The following is a 22,637-nucleotide window of genomic DNA, read 5'->3' as shown; positions in this document are numbered from 1 at the left end:
ACCTTGTTAATTGATGAAAGGGAAGAGCTAAAAATATTTCTGGAACCAAGAGGCAGCTTTTGGAACTTGTTTGCTTCTGCCCTATGTCCTGTGGGAAGAAGCACTTGCCTATTCTCCTTGGATCTCACTCATGGTAGTTAAGCCGTGCATAAAGAGTGTGGGAAGGGAGAAAAGGGCGGGATTGGAGGGATAACCCTTGGTTACCTTACTATTCAGAAGTTGGGAAGGAAAAGGTGAGCAACCAGAGACCAGGTGTGAGTGACAAATGAAGTAGGGGTATTCAGGAGATGAGTCAGGCTGTTGGAAGCAGAAAGGTACTTCAAGAGAGAGAGGATGAAAACTTTCAAACACTGGAGGTAAATCAAGGAAGTCGAGAACTGAAAATGGACTATTGGATTCAGGAGTTCGTTGATGACCATGGGGAAAATAAAATTTGGTGAAACAGTAGGGTAGAGGACAAATTAAAGATAAAGAGAAAATCAGAGAAAAAAATTGAAGACCTATACCTCCAGCATTTGCTGGAGAACGTGAGGTCAAAGGAGATGTTTCCATGTTTGTTTTTTAAGAGAGGATAAGGGAAAGAGAAAATTTCAATAAGAAACATGAATTTCATTTTTTAAAATGTGATTTTTGTATTTGTTTTAACATGGGAATATTCTATTACTCTGAAAGCAATATGGGGAAATCTTGATATTGTCTTTTTAATTTTACTCACAGTATGGTAATTATAGGTCAGTTAACTTCTTAGTAACTGACAAGACTTCCCCCCCCCTTTTCAGTAAAAACTTCCTATAAAAAAATGTAATGTTTAATAAGATGAATGGCTATTAATTGAAAAGCTACATTTGCATATTATCTGATGTTTTGTACTCTGAAGTGCTTAGTTTCTCTGGCCTATTTTGCATAAAAATGTTTGAGAATTACAATGCTTTTATTTTCAAAAAAGAAACAAAACAAAACGGAGGGGTGTGGTGTTTGAAGTTTCCTGAGGCTCCCCTCCCCCCGCCCCGCCCCAAACTCACTGACCTGTATATCTTATTCCTTCAAGTTTGACTGGATGAAACTATATAATAAAGTGTGTCGGTTGACATAAAATTCATCCAAAGATATGTGCCATTTCCTGTTTCTTATGAATATTGTATACTACATAACCATTCTGCTCACCCTAGAAATGTATATACAGAGCAGGTCCGTCCACTGACAACCCAAGAAAAGTAATAATCAATTTGAACATTACTCTTACTGTGCCAAATTTCTATTACTACCACCTATGGCTATAAATGAAGTAATTATGTGTTATACATGTATGTAATTGCTTATATATGTACACATAATGTATAATTTCAGCTAACATTACTTAAGTGCACATGATACTCAAGTCCTCGGTCTTTCTGGATTATCCACATTTCATTAAAACATTAAGGTCTTGCCAAAGTCTTCCAACTCTATAGAAATCCCATAGAGGATTATAAATTGGATAAAACCAGTAAACTTCCAGTACTTTAATAAACTTAAAACTTAATTTTCTGCCAGGTTCTGGACTACTTAATCATCATAGTTGAAAGGCTAGGGATCTACCTGAAATTTCTTAGCTATAACTTAAATGAAGGACTGAATTAGCCAGCCTTTCTAATGGTATTTTCTAGAATATTTATTTTCACAAAAATGTGACATTAATGAACAGACACAAAGATATCAAAAACTATGTTGTTATGCAGATTAGCTCAGATTTTTGCTTATATATTTAAATCCAAATCTCAAATACCTATATTCCCAGATTATTTCCTGCTACCATTTCTCTGTGAAAAAGATATAGGAGGAAAGACAACTATTGTACATCATGTTGACCTCAGTGAGTTCAGCATCTTCTCTCAATCCTCAATGGATAAAATAGAGACACAAAGGAAAAACAAAACAAAACAAAAATCAGTCAGTCCTAACCAGAGACTCCTTGCTTGGCCTGTGTCCTTCTTAGAGGTACGTTCAGACCAGAAAATGTGAGATAGATTTTTGCAGTAGGGCAAATAAAGGAGTGAGTCATTGAATTGAGGTTGAACCATAGACCCCTGGGACCATTCTGTTTCCCATCCAGACTGCATGCATTTGCAGGGTGAACACAGGGAACCTGAAAGGTAACCAACATTCAAAAGTCGTTACAGTGACTGAGTTAGGCCGATACAGCTCTTTCAACATGCGATAATTATAAATAAAAGGGAGACTTTCTCCCATAGACTGAGATGTATGATAAAGAAAAAAACATGTTGTTTTTTGTTTTATATAATTGTAAATTTCTAGAAAGGTTTCCACTCAGTACTAAGAAATCTAGTATACTCTTTAGCATATTCTGTAATACTTGACCAGTTTACACTGTTTCCCTTATCTCTAGCTAGTCTGTAATTCTTTCTATTTGAGAACAATTAAAATCCCATTTCTTACCCTTAAACACTTCAGTACCTATTTCTGGGAATCACAATATTCTCTTCTATAAACAGAATTAAAATATCCGAATTAGGAAAATTAATATTGATACATACTCTTACCTGATATATAGTACAGATTCCAGTTTCAAGCATTGTCTAAATAATGTCTATATGGTGTTTTTTTTCCCCTTCAATATGGATTGAATCATACTGGATAATGGACTAAATCATCGTGCATTGCATTTAGTAGAAATGTCTCTTTATTCTCCTTTAATCTAGAACAGTTCCTCAGATTTTTGGTTTTTTGTTTTGTTTTGTTTTGTTTTTTGTATCTTTCAAGATTATGAAAGAGCACAGGGCATTGTATTTGTAAAATATCCCTCAGTTTGGGTTTGTTATATCTTTATGATCAGGTTCGTGTTGTAAATTTCCAATAATACAATAATAGTGATTTTGCACCCTTCTCACTGTGTACCTTAGTAGGTACACAGTATCAATTTGCACCATTATTGGTGATAACAATTTTTAATTGAAATATAGTTGACATAATAGTTTGAGATATAGAACATACTCATTTGATATATATAATAGCAAAATGATTAATACAGTAAGTCATTGGCATCCATTACCATACATTGTTATAAACTTTTTTTTCTTGTAATGAGGATTTGTAAGACTTACTCTTCCAGCAACTTGTAAATATATGATACAAGACTATTGGTGATAGTCATCATATTTTACATTACCTCCCCAGGACTGACTTAATTTATAACTGGAAATTTGTACCTTTTGATTCCTTTAACCCATTTCAGTATCCCTCAACCCCTGCCTCTGGCAACCTCCAGTCTGTCCTCAGTATTTATGAGTTTTTTTTTTTATTAATTCCACATATAACTGAGATCATATTGTATTTGTCTTTCCTTATGTGACTTATTTCATGTAGCATAATGCCCTCAAGATCCGTCCATGTCATCAGAAATGGCAGAATTACATTTTTTATGGCTAATATTGCATTCTATATCTATATATTTTATCACATTTTCTATATGCATCAATCCTTTGATAGACATGTAGGTTGTTTCCATACCTTGGCTATTGTAAATAATGTTGCAATAAGCATAGGGTGCAGGTATCTCTCCAACAGAGTATGTTCATTTCCTTCAGATAAATACACAGAAGTGAAATTAGTGTATCATATAGTATTTTTATTTTCAAATTTTTGAGGAAAGTCGTAGTAGTTTCTGAGTGCCTCCACCAGTTCACATTCTCACCAACAGTGGGCAAGTGTTTCCTTTTCTCTACATCCTCGCCAATTCTTCTTATTTCTTGTTTTTGATAATAGCTGTCCTAACAGACATGAGGTAACACTTTGTTATGGTTTTTATTTGTATTTCACTGGTGATTGGTGTTGTTGAACATCTTTTCATATACCTGTTGGTCATCTGTTTGGAAGAAGATGTCTATTTAAATCCTCTGCTCAGTGGCACCTGGGTGGCTGAGTGGGTTAAGCCTTCGGCTCAGGTCATGGTCCTGGGATCAAGCCCCACATTGGGCTCTCTGCTCAGCGGGGAGCCTGTTTCCTCCTCTCTCTCTCTCTGCCTGCCTCTCTGCCTTCTTGTGATCTCTGTCAAATAAAAACATTTTAAAATAATAAATAAATAAATAAATCCTTTGCTCATTTTTTAATCAAATTTTTTTCTTTTTTCTCCTCCTGCTATTCAACGGCATAATTTTTTAATCTAATTTTGTTATTAACCCCTTATCTAATACACAGTTTGCAAATATTTTCTCCCATTTAGTAGATTATTTTTTCATTTCTTTGCTGTGCAGAAGCTTCTTATCTTGATTTGCTTATTTTTGCTCTTGGAGCCAGATGAAAAAAACCGTCACAAAGACTAATAACAAGGAACTTACTGCTTAAATTTTTCTCTAGGCATTGTATGGTTTCAGATCTTCTCTTGAAGTCTTTTATTCATTTTGAGGTCATTCTTGTGAGCAGACTAAGATATGGGTTCAATTTTTGCATATGGCTGTCCAATTTCCCTACCCTCATTTATCAAAGAGACTGACTGTTCTTCACTCCTTTGTCCTAATTTAACTGACCGTATACATGTGGGTCCATTTCTGAGCTCTCTGTTCTCTTCTCTTGACCTGTGTCCACTTTTATGCCAATACCATACTGTGTTGATTACTATACCTTTCTGATAAAGCGTGAGATCAGGCAGCATGATGCCTCTGGCTTTGTCCTTTCTTAAGATTGCTTTTGGTGATATTAATTTTAACTACAGAGTTAAAATGCAATCCACCACGGGTGCCTGGGTGGTTCAGTCAGTTAGACATCTTTTGGTTTTGGCTTAGGTCATGATCTCAGGGTCATGAGACTGAACCCTGTGAAGGGCTCCATCTGGTCATGGATCCTGCTTAAGATTCTTTTAACCCCTCTCCCACTATCCCTCTCCCTGCTCCCTCTCTTTCTAAAAACAAACAAAAATCTACCAAATTATTAGATAGTCAAGTTATTATTTTTCTCTTTGAAATTAATAAGTTCATGGTTAAGCATGGTTAGATGCTATGTAATAAGCTTTTTTCATCAAACACGAATACACTTGTTTTGTCATCTACTGATTACTCTTTCCAGAATCAGCTTTTACTAACATGGTTGTGAAATAGTGATTTTCTAACTCATCACTATTTGTATATTTTGGTTAGCATTCCACTGAAAAGAAAAACTTTGTCGTCTTCAACATGAATTTATATATACTTGTATGTTCTTTAAAGTAAAATATGAATTATTAGCTATTACACAAAATCTGACTTTATTATGTTTCTGAAAGATTTTCCAGCATTCTAATAAATGGTAAGACGTAAATGACCTAACAGAAAAAAGAGAAAATACATCCCCGTTTGTAGTCCATTGTGTTGCATAAAAAACAAAAGATAGACAACTTAAAAATTCCTCTTATTAATACAATGGTATAAAAATGTAGATATAATTGAAATGTACATAAATCAATAGCTGATTCATTTATACCCTCAATAACTTGTCTTTAATAAAATAAATAATATATATCATAATTTGTCTTCTTAGAACATAAATAAAACACAACAGGTCATTATTCAAAGGTAAGAAAATATAAACTTTTAATAGTCTAAACAAATAAGTATTATTTTAAAATAAATAAAATTATAAAGTTATACTACTAAATGTGAAATCATTTTAAAAATGGGGAATTGTATGTGGCTGAATACAATGATTACATTATTATTAATAAAATGAATATTCCTAAATTAGTTTTTGGATGATAATTAGAATCAAAATCCTAAAATAATTTTTTTTTCTTCAGAGAGTGTTAGTACAGGATACATTAAGATTTCTTTTGGAAATTTTATTTGAAAGAATAGCTAATATAATTTCTTTAAAGAAAAGTGTTAATGTGGTTCTACCTACTAAACATTACAATATAATAATTAAAATAGTGTGGTACTTGCATAAACATAGACATGTAAAGGGAAAACACAGGTATCAGAAAGAGTCTTCATTATAAACAAAACCAATGGCTATTACTAGAAAAATAATAATGGATGGATAATGGATTATTCATTATATGTCACGGTGAAAATTGGACAACAGTGTTTCTGGGGGAAGCAGCATAAATTCTTACCTCTTATCACAGACAAAATTTCTTTTTCAGGCAGCTAATTATTTAACTATACAAAGTGAAGATAAAATAAAGCATACCTAGAGCTTCTCATTACAAATTTATTCTTTTCAGTCTTAATTGTATGTCTGTCTGTAAGAATAACATACATATCCTGGAAAAAAAAAACAAACAGTGTTCACAATGAAATGAGATCTCTTATCAGAAACAGTAGGATTTTATCTTTGGATTTTTATGTGGGACTATTATTCATGATGTGGGCTCTCTCACACATAGTAGACTTCCACATTAAATTTCCTGGGCTCTTGGGCACTGAACACACACACATCCTCTCAGAAACCACATAAATATTCCCTAAATTGGAAGTTGAAGGCAAACATTTTTTTTTCAGAATAGACAATCAGATAATTTCATGGATAAAGAAAATTAAAGGTACAGTTTTGAGGGCACTACTTTAAATTTTCAATTGTTATTTTATATGGGTATTATACAAATATATAGACTTATAACACTCTCAATGCAAGAAAGTATAATTTTTGACTATTATGTCCACTGTATTAAATGATTTCTGTCAAACTCATTATCCAGTTTTACCATTGAGATTAGATGACTGAGTGCAATTGAAAAAAGAGCTTTGAAGACCATAACCAACCAAAGAAAAGATGTTGGTGTTACAGATATCTTCAAGTCTGTGGTTCCAATATATTTTCAGAGGGGGTGAGTACACTAACCAATGAAATACACACTGAGCAATATTTTTATTGTCTCAGAGTTTATATAATTATTTTAATATCTTAGTAAGATAGATTTCTAATGAAATGGGACTAATGCCAATTAGATTTTAAATAATCTCTAGTCATAAAAATCACTCTTTCCGTACATGTACAGACATGTCATTTTATTAAGCCACTCATAAAAAATAAAAGACTTTGAAATTTAAAAAATCATTAACGGTGATATGAAACAGCCTCCATATGTCATCTAGTCAAAGAGCCATGCAAAATTGCTGAAAACAAAAAGTCAAAGAGCTTTGGCAAGGAAGAAAGCAGCATCCCAGATCTATCAACTTCTTCCTTGGGGAGTTTTAGTAAAACCAGCCTCAGATATCAATGGTATATCTAAATGAAATGTTGAAAAAAAAAAAAACAGAAAAGGAAAACGATTATTAAGGATATTATTTTATTTAAACAATTATAACTCTTTAGCAAGCCACAGAAACTTTCCTTTCAGTGATACCATAGTACTGATTCCTTTTAAGCAATGGAAATATTTGAATGCTTTCTCCTTCAGATGTTACTATTGAGAATGGAAAATAATTTAAGTAAATTTGTCATTAATATCCACATGTTTTTAATTCTCCAATAAAGTAGTTACTTCTTAGCCCTATAGTGGATGCTAACAGAGCTCAGATTTTTCATCTTTCATGTAGTTCAAACAGTGGTGTATACTATATAGAGTGAGCTCTAATCGTACTCAGGGATGCTGTGTTCATTTAAGACCTATCCTCAGTGTGATTGTAAAACAACCTTTCATATAGCCCATTGAGGAGGCAGAGTTATAAATGGTTGGCAATCTATAAAGAGGACATTTCGTGTCCATAATAGTTTTTAGTTAATACAGTTTTGACTTCTATACTTGCTTATTTTAGTATGTTGTCCTTTGAGGATGGCAATAATATAAGTTATCCATTTTATAAATGAGAAATAGGACATTTAGAAAGTTTAAGGGACTTGTCATAGTTCATGTATCTGCTTTTTGCAGAGATGAGCTCAATATGAAATCCTAGGATTTTGAATCTTTTACAAGTTAAATCTTCTTGCATTTGTGTACTGCTTATATGTAATCCAAGGGAAAGTCTCAACTCCCCATAATTTTATGAAAGAAGTTAGTTCTAGACCATTGAAATGCTCAGAAATATCACAGATAATATTATTTCACAGAGAAGCAATATCTATTAAAAACAATAGTTATCTCAATATATATACTTAAAATACATCTATTTGTAATTTTTAAATTAAAGAGACTATTAAAATGGAAATAAAAACAGTAAAAAATGGTGAAAGAACAAGCAGGAAGGAATCCTAATTGATGTTTTAAGTCAATTTTAAATACTGGAGAAAGGGAAAGAAAACATTTAAATTGAAGATTGGAGGAATTTTTTGAGAAAAAATTTTCTTATATTTACATCAATAATACATGTTATATTGCAAAAAGGGCCATACTACATAATGTGAATCCATTTTATTCAAAAGATCATTTATTAGGATATATCCTGTTTTAATTCTTTAATCAGTGTCAAAAGCTAAACTTGGACATTCAGTCAATTCCTATTTTAATTAATAATATAGTATATTTGAGGAGTAGAGCTTCAGCCATTATGCCTCAATAAATGGAGCTTAATTGTTAGGGTTTCTATAGCAGCAAAAGACATTATCTCAAGGGTAAATAAAAATAGGATGCATAATGTAAACAGCTTTTGCAGGGACCAGATCCATTTCTTACTGCAACAGGACTCCGATACAGTTTAATAGTTTTCCATTACAAAAACTCATCTGTATTCTCCACATTTAGCCCAATTTCCTCATGATCTTATTCTCCACCACGCCTCAGTCACAACTGACAATTCAAAACTTAGACTTTGGCATTCCCAAAAAATGTTTCTCTAAAAGTATAATTTTACCTTTCCAATTTCCTGATTTTCAGCAGCAATCTCAATTCAGTACAGAATTAAACAAATTTTAATTTTTCTTACTTTTCTTACATTATCAACTTATTCTTCTACCTAGTTTGGATTTCATCAGCCCTTATTTACAACTTCAACTCTCTTAGTCAGTCTAACCTAGTGATACTTCCTTAGGAAATCTCAGCTATGGTTGAATTCATTCTCCAGTTCATGGTTTCTCTATATAACTAAACATGTTTTAGAATCATATCACCACTTTATTTTAAATGCAGGATTATTGTTTCTGCTAACATTGATACCAGACTACATTTTTAGGCCAATACTGGTTTAAAAAAATAGCATAAAATGTGTGATGAACATATGAAAAATATTTTGTTAGAAGTAGGAACTTTCTTAGAAGTAGGAATATCTATGAAGATAACAAGAATTTAAAGACTAAAAAGTAATTTGGAGAAGTTGCTTTTGTTCTGAACATACTTGCCAATCATGATAAAATACAGCTGAGAAACTGAGCTGTGGTTGTGAAGGCTCAAAGAGCCAAGGGGACATTTGGGCTATACCCTTGAGGATAATAACAGATTATAGCTGTGCATTCAGGAAAAGTTGTAGTCCTAGTTTGAGCACAGAAAACAAAACAAGACAAAGTTAAATCTTTCCGCCCAGAAATTTTGAACCCCTGGTCAGATAGCACATGAATTTTAATTCAAATTTGCTTGTTTGAACAAAGAATCTTCAAGCATGGATTCATTTAAACTCTTTAGTAATACCTCAGGTTCTTGGTTAAAGCAAATGAAAATGCAAATACTCTCTGGGAAAGATGCCAACTTTAAACCTTAGTATATACCTAGGAGCCATTGTGAAAAGTCATCACAGCATCAGGCAAAGAAAACCAAGCACACGGCACAAAGTTACTATGACTGAACACAAGCAGCAATGTTAAAGAGAAGGAGTTCATGCAAAAAGTCAGATACTGAAATTATTAGACCAGATGCTAAAATGTATATGTATTTAATATTTTTAAAGAAATGAAACAAAAGGAAATTTCCGTAGAGAATCGGAACCTATAAATTCACAATGCAGATCTTAAAAAGAACTAAATTCTAATTATATATAATTACTATTCACAGATACAATGTAGTGATACTGCTAATAACCAGAACAATTAGAAAATCTTATACAGAACTTGCCAAGAAATCTATCTTACAGGATGCGAAGTTAACCTTAACAATTTCTCACAAGGAAATGTGGGATCAGAAAATATTAACATACTATTTTTAATGTACCAAAAGAAAATAACTTCAACAAATGAAAATGAAATAGACAAAGTTTGAGAACATATAAATGAGCGAGTCTGGGACCACCAGACATTTATTAGACAATGTTTCAATGAACATATTGGAGGTAGGAGGTGGTATAGAGCAAAAAAAGTGATAATTACATACATAAATGTAAATAAACATTAACTACATATAACAGCATCTAGTGGAGGTTTTAGAAAACCAATTGAATTAAAAATATATAACAATTATGATGAAAGGTTTGAAAAGGGTTTATATGCAGCTATTATGTTCTAAGGTTTTTGGTTTGAGAAAGTAGAGATTAATTTTAGGTTAATAATTATATATGTTGTATTTTCTATTGAGTGAAGAAAAAATGAATATAAGCAAGACTTCAAACAGGTGAAGAAAAAAATACTCAGCATGAAAGAGAGAAGAAGGCAAAAATGGAATGGATAAAAACAATAGTAAGCAAAAAATAAAAGGAAAAACTTAAACCTAAATATATCAAAAACTACAGTACATGAAGGTGGACTAAAGGGCTCAATAAAAACAAAACAAAAAAATACACAGTTTAGGTTAAAAACTCCAAATACACAACATTCAAAAAAGACATGTTACACAGTAGGAAACAGGTTGATAGTAAAACTTGAAAGGATATATCAGGCAAACACCAACCAAAAGAAATACAGTGTAGTTCTGTTCATTTAAAATAGACTATAAGGCAAAAAGCATTTTTTTGAGATAAAGGATGTCACAACATTGAAAATAAAAGTTTAGTCTACCAGAAAGTTCTATCAATTTTGCATTAGTATAAATTCTAATGGACTTATATCATGCAAAGCAAGTTCTTTCATAATGGCACAAATAAGCCTGAAAGTGATAATAAACAAAATTAGGAAAAGCTTTCTACTGGAAATTAAGGAGTATACAACCAATTGGAATATACAACTAATTATCATTGGTTGCAGGAAAATCAGAATAAAATTTAAAAATATTTTGAATAAACAAGAATGAAACAGTATATTCTGACAAAAACTATAAAGTTTTAACAAAATATTATAAGAGATTATCTTCACAATTTTGATACAAGGAAGACTTTCTTGAGCAAAAAATAAAAAGATAATCTTTGTTATATTAAACTAAAAACTTCTGTTCCTCAGAAGACCATACGAGCATAAAAGTTGTGGAATGAATGGTATTTGCAGTACATGTAACTTTTTTTCTCCCCCAAGAAAGGTGGTGTGGGTTAGAGAAAGAAGGGGAGAGAGAATCATAAGCAGACTCCACACTCATCTGTGAGCCCAAATTGATCCTCAATCTCACAACCCTGAGATCATAACCCCAGTAAAACTAAGAGTCAGGTGCTTAATCAACCAAGCCATACAAGTGCCCCTGCAATATGTATACCTGACAAAAGAGGAGATTTTGGAATTCCAACAAATCTCCAACACACATGGATAATTGAATAGGAAAATGGAAAAAATAAATCTCAAGCAAGCAGTTCATGGAAAGCAAACACTAAGTTGATAATAGATATAAGAGAAGGTTTGTAGTCATATAAATAATCAGAAGATTGCAAAAAAAATTGTAGAATAAATTACACATTCTTAAGTTTATCAAAGTTTAATGTCTGACACTGTTGCTAATAACATGGAGCAGCAACTTCTATGGTTTTATTTATATGGAATGTTCAGAAAAGGAACATCTGTAGAGATAGAAAACAGAAGTTGTTATCCGAGTCAGGAAGTGGGAATGGAGAAGAATAGCAGTGGTCATGACGGATATTCTTAAATTTTTTAAGATTTTATTTATTTATTTGAGGGAGAGAAAGAATGAGAGAGGGAGAGCACAAGCAGGGGAGAGGGAGAAGCAGGCTACCTACTGAGCAGGGAGCCTAATGTGGGGCTTGATCCCAGGACCCTGAGATCATAACCTGAGCTGAAGACAGTCACTTAACTTCCTGAGTCACGCAGAGCCCCTGGTGAAGGAAACCTTTTAAAAGTGTGTAATGGTGTTAGTACATATCACCATATTGATGATACATGCTGATAAACTCTACAATTTTACTGAAAATGTTTAATTTGTTTATACTTGGAAACAAGTGAATTTTATATTATATAAATTAAACTTCAATAAATCTGTTAAAAAATTTTTAAAGATTTATTTGAGAGAGAGGGAATGTAGGAGGAGGGGCAGAGGGAAAGGATCTTTAAGCAGACTCCCTGCTGAGTGTGAACAAGGGGCTTGATCTTACCACCCATGAGATTATGACCTGAGCTGAAACCAAGAGTCAGACACTTAACTGACTGAGCTACCCAGGCACCTCAGCTGTTAAAAATATTGTAAAAATAATGTGGAGCAACACACCCTGACACAAAATGCTGACAAGAATGTGAATAAGCATGAAAAACAGGTGTAATCTACTAAACATGATAATATCGTTATACCTATGACCCAGTATTGCCAGTCATCGGATATAAACTGAAAATTATTTTGCCCAGTTGCAAGAGGATATCTGAATAAAAAGTGTCAAAGGACTAAGGTTTGTAACTGCTTTACTAGAAACATCTAAGTTGTTTAGCAAATATCAATGTAGATAAAAAATTCCAGCTTAAATCAAGAGCCTACTGTTGACATACTTATATGGTTCGAGGACATACAAAATAAAATTATACTTTTTGGTAACACACGTATCTTGTTTTGATAAACATAAGTGGTAAGCATATAATTTTAACAAAATCCATAGCAATTATAGAAGGGATAGGGAGGGAGGGTTAAAACTTCTGAGAGCAATGTCGATAACTGATGTATTGTTAAATGTGTTATTTCTTGAGCTCTATGTATTTCTTGAGTTATGTACATTTTATATTTTTATTAAATTGTGCATATAGCTATGCTTTTTAATAAATTAGGCATGTATGGCTCATGCATTGTTTATATTTGCTAGTTTTCATAATAAAAAGAACAAGTAGACAAATACTTAGAAAATATGGAGGATATTTAGACATGGCAGAAACTAACTTTAAAACTTTTGATAATATCATATATATATGTAATACTATTATTTATAAGCATATATACATATATATGATTGCTTATATATATTATAAGGTTTGAGACTACCAATACCATTGTTTTTAATTAATATACTAGAAATGCTAGGAAATTCAGTAACAATAAAAACAAAAAAGGCATCAGGATTGGAAAAGACCAAGAATGTTATTTTTCTACAAATGTGGTTTTCTAAATAGAAATTCTGGAGAACTGCCACCAAATTATTTTGATTAAAATTCAGTACTATTCTATGGTCAACCAGTCATTGATAAAGCAGGAAAGAATATACAATGGAAAAAAGATCATCTCCTCAACAAATGGTGTTAGGAAGATTGGACAGCCACATGCAGAAGAATGAAACTGGACCATTTACTTACATCACCCACAAAAATAGACTCAAAATGGATGAAAGACCTCAGACAGAGAGATAGCAATAGAACTCTATCAAAGTCCTAGAAGAGAATACATGCAGCAACCTCTGTGATCTCAGCTGCAGCAACTTCTAGGTAGACCCATCTTCAAAGGCAAGGGAAACAAAGGCAAATATGAACTATTGGAACTTCAAGATAAAAAGCTTTTGCACATCAAAGGAAGCAGTCAACAAAACCAAAAGATGACCTACAGAATGGGAGAAGATTTTTTCAAATGTTTCATCAGATAAAGGATTAGTATCCAAAATCTATAAGAATTTATCAAACTTAACACCCAAAGAACAAATCATCCAATCAAGAAATGAGCAGAAGACATGAACAGACATTTCTCCAAAGAAGACACACAGATGGCCAAAAGGCACATGAAAAAATGCCCAACATCACGTGGCATCAGGGAAATGCAAATCAAAACCATAATGAGATACCACCTCACACCAGTCAGAACTGGTCAAAATGAACCAGTCAGGAAACAACAAATTTTGGTGAGGATGTGGAAAAAGGGGAACCCACTGTTGGTGGAAATGCAAGCTGGTGCAGCCACTCTGGAAAAGAATATGGAGGTTCTTCAACAAGTTAAAAATAGAGCTATCCAACAAGCCAGCAACTGCACTACTAAGGATACACTACAAAGATACAAATGTAGTGATCAGAAGGGGCAATTGCACCCCAATATTTAGAGCAGCAATGTCCATAACAGCCAAACTCTGGAAAGAGCTGAGAAGTTCATCACCAGATGAATGGTTAAAGATAGTAGTAGGTTATATATACAATGGAATATTACTCAGCCATCAAAAATGAAATTTTGCCATTCGCAATGACATGGATAGAACTCGAGGGTATTATGTTACACGAAATAAGTCAATCAGAGAAAAGCAATTATATGATTTCACTCATATGTGGAATTTAAGAAACAAAAGAGGGGACCATAGAGGAAGGGAGGGAAAAATAAAACAAGACACAATTAGGGAGAACACCATAACAGACTCTTAACCATAGGAATCAAATTGAGGGCTGCTGGAGGGGAGGGGAGAGGAATGGGGGAATAGGGTAACAGAGGGATGAACATTAAAGAGGGCACATGATGGGATGAGCACTGGGTGTTCTACAAAACCGATGAATCACTGAACTCTACCTCTGAAACTAATAATATGCTATATGTTAATTAATTGAATTTAAATTTAAAAAGAGTACTATTGATGCATTTAATTCATTCAGAAGAAAAAAACCATGTCTGTAAACTATAAAGAAAATGTAATTTTATAAATAATTATAAATATCTGTCTTGTGAGAAATATGACAAAACATATATTTATTGTAGGGTACATACTATGCATCAGTCATTAGGATAAATATTCAAAATTTAAAGAAAAATTCTGCCCATTCTTCATGGAGTGTTTTGTGTTAGAAACAAAGAATTTGTTTGGGAATTAACAGTAGTACAATGGAGAAAGCAGAGTTGGCGGGAAGTAGAGTAGTCAGAGCTTTATCTGTTTTACTGGCAGAATTATAATAGCACCTCTTTGGCCCCTCGGTTATGTCCAAGTTTGGAATATAAGTTACATGGTCATCACAACTCCAGGAGCATTAGGCATTTGTAGGTGGTGCTTTAACCTGAACCTGAAGGTATCAGGAAAGTCATTCTTGAGGAAGTGGCATCAGTGCCTAGTTGAACCTGAGTTATAATTTGGATTCATCCAAGGGAACGTAGAGGTGTGTGTGTGTGTCACACGTCAGCCACAACAGTAGGTCAATACTCAGAAAAAGCAGAGAACATTACTTTGGATAATTGAAAAAAAAAAGAGAGAGAGAGAGAGAGAAAGGCTGACGCCCAGACTACAGAGGTTGTGCAAGAGGGGAAGAAGAGAGTTTTAAGGGATGAGGCTGGATCAATAAGCGAAAGCCTGAGCTACACCATTGGCAGGACTTGTAGGCTATTAAAGGAGGTCAAAGAGGCTATAAAGAGACCACATATGTTCATAGTGAGTGGAGGAGCAGAAATATGATTGTATATTGGACTGACTTCAAAATCTCCGCTCTTCCTTATATATATAGCTGGGATTCTGGGGGAAGCTAACATTTACAGAGATTGCAGAGGAATAGAAATCAGGGCACAGAGAAGAATCAGAGGGAAAGAGATGAGGAAGGCAGGATGCGGTGCGAGCTGAGGGGAAGAAAGATTTACAAGGGAAAATGTTCAACCTATCATGTACCTCAGAGAAGTCACATCCGGTAAATAGACATGAGATTCTTACTTAGGCTATTTAGGAGTAAAAACAAAATTGAAACTAGGGATGACTCATGTACTCCTGGGTCCATTTATGCAATCTTTTCTCACACCTGACATCCAAGCAAGAAAAGTCAAGGCCATCATCAGTGTCTTAATGTCCTTTTTATTTCTACAGCAGATTGATCCCAGGGACTATCGACATTTCTTCCCAACTGAAGAAATAGACTCATTTTTCTCTTTTCTCCTTTTTCAGCTCCTTTCTTTCTGTATAAATCAGTTTCTTATTGTCTGTCTCTTACAAAATCTCTTTACCTGCTTAGAAGTAATGAAGTGTATAAAGTTCTGTTGTCATTTTACATCAAGTTGACAAAGAACAGCCTTCTAGAGAGGCAGATCTAGGAGCAAATTCCCAGATCTGACATAAAAAGACCAGACGAAACATATACTGTAAAAGTAGTGTAAAAATCTATAATTATCAAATTATTTTTAATACATTAATAATGCCAAGAAAAATTAAATAGTTCTCTTTCAAGTTCTTCAAAATGAAATACTTGTGTTAATTTTTCTTTTGGTCTCTCTTCAAACCACTCCCATTTAAAAATTTTAAGGCCTATGAAAATGAGGTTTTCTTAAGAAAACGGTTACTTAATCTTACACATACTGCAAGTGGTTAAGGCAGGGGTGGTATTATGGAGTGGTTACAGAAATAGGCGAGTGGTTCTGACATTACTGGATCTGTAACTTGGACAGTTTACTTAACCAATTCTGGCTTCAGTTCTTTTTGTAAACTGTGGCTGTAATTGTGTCTGCCATATGTAATTGCTTTGAAGCTTAAATAAATGTCTGGCACTTACTAATTGTTCAATAAATATTAGGTACTTTTTTACTAACCCATACCCTTTATTTTATAGGAATTATATGATTTATTATAAATCAGTTTTTGTTTCTGCATTCTACCTTGGACTTCCATACATTTATAAAAACAAGTCTTGTAGTGAATATGGTAAGCAGTTTTAATTTCATATAAATATTGGTATTCAGAATCTCAAATCAACTTCTTCTAATCTTATAAGAGAAGGCAGTGTTACCAATGTTTTATGTACAAAACGTCCTTAACTTTTATCCTCTAATTTATATTTCCTTCTCTTCTGCTATAATTATGTTTTTCTTTGTTGGGACCATGAAACTCAGTAGAGAGCCATGATACCACGTCTTTTCTTCCCATATTGGCCACCTTAATTCACTTATTAAGCTAAAAATTCATCTTTAAGTTTCTTGATTTCTTGTCACATGCCCACAATCCATAAACTGTTAAATCACTTTTAATTATTTTCTGAACTTCCTATACTAGTTTACATATTCTTTTTCAGTCTTTAATTAAATATTAAACCAATTCTGTAATTGACAATAGAGAAGCTTAATGCAAAACATGTGAATTCTTCCTTAAAGTCTCTCTAATGTTTTATTATGTCTCCCATTCCTCTATTTTTGTCCTCTTTTCCATCCAAGCAGAAACACTTTACAGTTTCCTTTTTGCCAAGGATCCATCTTCTGCTTTCCATTCACTTCAACAGACTCGACATCCTGTGATAGTTTTACGAACCTATTTTCCACACAACTATATATAAAAAAAAATCTGGTGTTAAAGCATTTCTTCCATATTACCCAACAGTCCTGAATTTGTTGTAGACCAGTTTGTTGTGAGGCATAGTGCCATGTTTTGGTGTCGTGCAAATAAATATGCCCTGGCATTGTCAAAGATTAAGATGAAATGCACCACTCTATTTGGCCAATATACTGAGCAAATTTCTGATTTATTCATCTCTGGCAACAAAACCCCCATGCAAACACTGAGGGTAAGCATCCATAGAAACCAAATATTTGCAGAAAGGTGTTTAAAGGAAATTTAAAAATCAGAGTGCAAATTGAAATTGCATTCTGTTGACAAAATTAGTCTCAAGTTTTTAAAAAAGTGCACACAAAGAACATGTGCCTAAGAAATAAAATGTGGCTAGACAGTATTTTATTTATCTGATGTGAAATCTTCTCATTCTCTAAGGCAATAGAGTACATGTCTCTGTGCACTGAATCCCTTGGAACCGCCATCCCAAAGCAATAAATGTTAATTCTGCTCTTACTCTTTGAAGGGCAAAAAAACTGTGTAGTTATAAAGTGCTACAAACAGAAATCCTTTCCACTTGTGGCTGGCTGGTGGAAATTCACCATAGAAAAGAGGTGGAGAGTCTGCTTGGCTTTTCCCTTACCCTACTAGAAAAAGGAAAATGAAAGATTTTTGAAAACTTGAAGACTCATTTAAAATATATATGTATTTTGTGATTCAAAAGTGGAATTCACAGATGTTTTATCTGTAATTATATGTACATACCCACCTTTCTTATTACAGTGTGGGGAAAAACCGGTGATGCCCAGAGATGAGAATTTAAACAAAATGAAACAAACACCTCTTACAATTTACATGATCTGAAATGTTTTGATTTTCTTCTGCTTAGGGATTGTAGTGACAAGATTCTAAAACTTTTTGATTTCATTATATATAACTTTCTAGAATATTTTATCTCCCCAAAAGAGAAACAGAGATCTAGAGTTTTTCTTACTCATACAAGTTGGCATTCCTAAATTTTAGCATTTATTAAATCCATATTTTATTTTTCTTATGCTAAAATTTCTTAAACTCATGATATTCTGATGCCACTAATACCCAAGTCTATGACAAGTGCAAGTGACTTTGTGACCTTAGTCATGGGGACAGACATAGGGTCACATGCATATGATAGGCTCTGACCAGACCCAGACACTCTAGAGAATTCTTCCCACTAGCAGTCTATTCATTTCTTGCTCTTTTTTTTTTTCTCCTAATAGTTTTACTTTGATGGGTCAAGAGAGAGAATTTCAGAGTGGAGCTCAACAATCTAGAGAGGTAATTTATTTTTATTGAGAGGGAGAAAATGTAAATTCATTACAGGGCAACCAGAAACCCAAGGTAATGTTGCACTTCTTGCCTCTAATAGTCATTATGTTCCCAGGTATACTCTCCGTACCCTATATTTCCTTTGACACGGTAAGAGAACCACACTTCAGGGAATATTTCAAGGTAAATTATTTCCAGAAATATAATGGTAAAGGAAGAACACTCTATTCCTTTGCCACCATATCATGTAATGGTACATTTCGCAGCTACTTCACCTAACTCCCTGTGTGGGTCAAAGAGAGTGTGTCCTCTCTGTGGATATATACTTTGGCATAATCTTGCATCTCTAATTTTCTCCACCATCCCTAACCTTGCTGAGGTGAGAGGCCCCTGAATTTCAGAGCACCAGACAAAATCCACCTTGACTTAAAGTTGGTCAAAGGGAAGACAGCATCCTGGGTGTGGACAGGGAAACAGAGCTATCTCTGTATTATTGCTCTGCACTTCTAGTCTCAGTTCCTTTCATTTCTCTGGTTTCTTCCTCAACAGAGAGACACTTTGACAGAGTTCTCAGTCTCTGTCTTTAATTTTTCCCCTTAAACCCTCAGATACTTGATTTTTCAGTTAAAGAATTCAAAGTTTCAGAACACAATTAAAAAGTCTGCAAAAACTAACATGCTATCATTATTACAGAATAACTATATGATCATTTGTATAAATACACCATCAATCAAAATATTTGGGTCAACTCTGTGCTATGTCACCGGTTGAAAAGAACCTTTTTACCCCTAACAGTGCTCCGTTGAATATTAACAAAGAAAAATTCTTTTTTTAAAGATTTTATTTATTTATTTGACAGACAGAGATCACAAGTAGGCAGAGAGGCAGGCAGAGAGAGAGGAGGAAGCAGGCTCCCTGCTGAGAGAAAGCTCAATGCGATGCGGGGGGGTTCGATCCCAGGATGCTGGGATCATGACCTGAGCCAAAGGCAGAGGCTTTAACCCACTGAGCCACCCAGGCACCCCAACAGAGAAAATTTTAATATATTGCAAAAGAGCACTTCACATGTCTTTTGTGGCAGTTTGATGCCCTGCAAAGTTGTTTGTCTCTTGTTTATAAATACAGCTAATTGTGTTAGTGCATCGCATGACCTGCTCATTTCAGTGCTTTGTCTTACATTAAGAGTGGTGCATTGTACATTAAACAATTATTTATGTGTTGTTTTTGATAGCAGTGAATTAGCTCATCTGTGAAAGAAGAGCTCCTGGCATGTCAGTGTGCAGCCCAGTGGTTGAAAACTGTAATGCTTATAGTTCTGGCCTGCTGATCCAGTCCAGATTTTCAGGAGTAGCCAGGAAAATATGGCATATTTATTTATGTTGTATTTATTATGGCCGATGGATAAGAAAAAACAGGAGATACCTAAAAATACTGAGTAATTAACTTTCCACTATTGTGCTTTCTTGCATAGTACCTCATTTAGTTCTCACATAAACCATGTGTTAAGATTAATATAAAATCGATATGAAAAGCCTTAAATTTAGAGATTGAAGGGAATTCCCAAAAATCTTGCAGCCACTCAGCAAGGGGCCTGGATTTGGACGTGAGCTGTTTGCTCCGTGACTGCCATACTCCACCGATGAGTAGAGCATATGTTTAACCACTCATCTTTCAAAAATGTGTCTGCCTATAATTCTTGGTTCCTGACATCATTTACTGAGTCCTGTTCTCAGAGACAGAGGAGTTGGCCAAAATTTCATCTTTTTCCAAGACAGAAAGTTCTGAAGAGCAACACATACATAGAACAGGGGAGCAGCCCCATTTTCATATTGTTTTAGAACCTCTTAGCTTAATTTAATAATCCAGTTATTTTTTTAAAAAGTGTGGTTACTTTCCATTTTTGTTAACATAAAAAAGCAAGAGATTGGCTAACCTGTGGGAAGGAAGTAGATGATTTAGCTATCTGGCCTGAGACCAGATCTCTTACCAGAATTGTGGAAACCTAAGTCCAGAATCAGAGCCAGGAACTGAATTTTTTTCCCTGTTTGCAGAGCAAGGACTCGGTAGACAAAGCATGGTTCTCATACTCAGTTTTCAGAAGAGGACACTCATAACCCATATGTACTATTGGGGCTAGTGCAGTAGCCTTGTGCACTGTCTTTTATGTTAGAATTTGAGGTTTGTGGAAATTTTGTTAAATTACTAAATTTTGTCAAATCTCCACCCATGAGAAGAAGCTTACTAAACACCATTACTGCTCTCTACCTAATTCTCAAGGTGATAGCTCTGGTCATGCTAGACCCTGTCTTTCATTCTTTCTCTATTGATCCTACCTGTTCTTCATTTTAGACCAGTACACTGTATCTCAGACCTTAATCTTCATAGGACCATCTGAGGAGCTTGTATGCAGATTTAGATATAGTAGGACTACAGTAGATTTAGATACAGTAGATACATTTAGATACAGTAGAAGTTGGGCCTGATCCTTTCTGTTTCTAATAAGTTTCTAGTAAGTGCTGCTGGTACAAAGAGCACCCTTGGAGTAGAAACGTTTTAGTACAATTGTTTTGAAAGGGTGGTCCTGTCCTGCCAGCATCAGTGTCACCTTGGAACTTAATAGAAATGCACATTCTCAGTCTCCATCCCAACATCAGAAACTCTGAATCTGCTGGCCACTGAAATTTGAGGAATCACAGCTTTAGACCATTTTCATCTCTCCATCCTCTTTGCCACTGCCTTAGCTCAAGTGCACATGGAATCTCTCTTCCACTAGCTGCAGGGCTTTCTGAGTTGTCTCTCTCTCAAGCCATCTTTCACATTGTTGCCACAATGATATTTAAATGGAAAACTGGGAGATGATGTTCTCAAATCTCTCTTCCCTCCTTCTTGGCAGAGTGAAATCTCAAATTGGTAACCCAGCATTTAAAGACTTATTAAAATAAATCTTATTGATTTGCACACAAGAAGTGGTGACTCATAATAAAATTTCTAGAGTATCATACACTGATGGCACAAAGTTGTTCGATGCAACATTTCATAGAAGTAAAAAGGTGATGGCTCAGGGAAATCCTTGTTCTTGATCTGGTTCTCCCTAACTGTGAAAGAAGTGTAGGGAAAAAATAGAATGGTAAATCTGAGAGATGCTAGAGTAGGTTTTGTCTTTATTAAAAAAAAAATGTTGAGTAGTGATAGCTCTTGTTGTTCTCTGAGTCTTGGTTGAATCATCCATCTCTCTCAGCCTCTAGGTAGATTTTTGAATGAAATTCTAGAATCAGGAAAGAAGAAAATGAGGCCAAACTGTAGAGTTTGGAAAGTTACAAGTATCAAATTGCTTTATACCTATGCCAGACTTTTTTCTTTTAATAGGAAGGGCATTAATTATAGCTGGGCTTTTTTTCCAATCACAGTGCCATGATTTGGCCTTTTGGTGCATGGAATAATGTTTTAAAATGTTTTTCACACCCTCTAATTTTGTTTCCCAAGATCTGTTTTTAGATTAAGCAGATGAACCCATTTACGAAGCTTATTCCAGAAGTGTTCATGTGATATTTTCCTTTTGAAAATTGAGCCCATAGGTGTGGTTATAGTCAGTGTTGTTTAAAGAGGGATTTTAAGGACTTGCCTGATGAATAGCTCAAAATTATGAGTTTAAAACTGTCTTGGTATGTTACAAATGCTTTCCTTTCATTTGAAAGCTTTTACTTGTGCTTTGATTTTTGATTTTTTTAAGGGATATTGTTAAGTAATGTAAGATTCAAAGTTAAATGAATGAAAAAAATAGAAAGTAGATAAAAATTTAGAAGAAAGGTCTTTTCAAAGAAAATAGACTATGTGGTCTTATAAATATTTGCATCAAGGTTTTCAAAAAGTTTTGCTAAAAGTTGCGGTGGTGGTGGTGGTCATTAGGTTAGATGAACTTCCTGATTAATGCTATATAAACAGTTGAATGAAACT

The sequence above is a fragment of the Lontra canadensis genome, unplaced genomic scaffold (genome assembly GCF_010015895.1).
Source record: "Lontra canadensis isolate GAN:19392208 unplaced genomic scaffold, GSC_riverotter_1.0 scaffold48, whole genome shotgun sequence".
Lineage (NCBI taxonomy): Eukaryota > Metazoa > Chordata > Mammalia > Carnivora > Mustelidae > Lontra > Lontra canadensis.
This window is presented reverse-complemented; position numbering follows the sequence as displayed.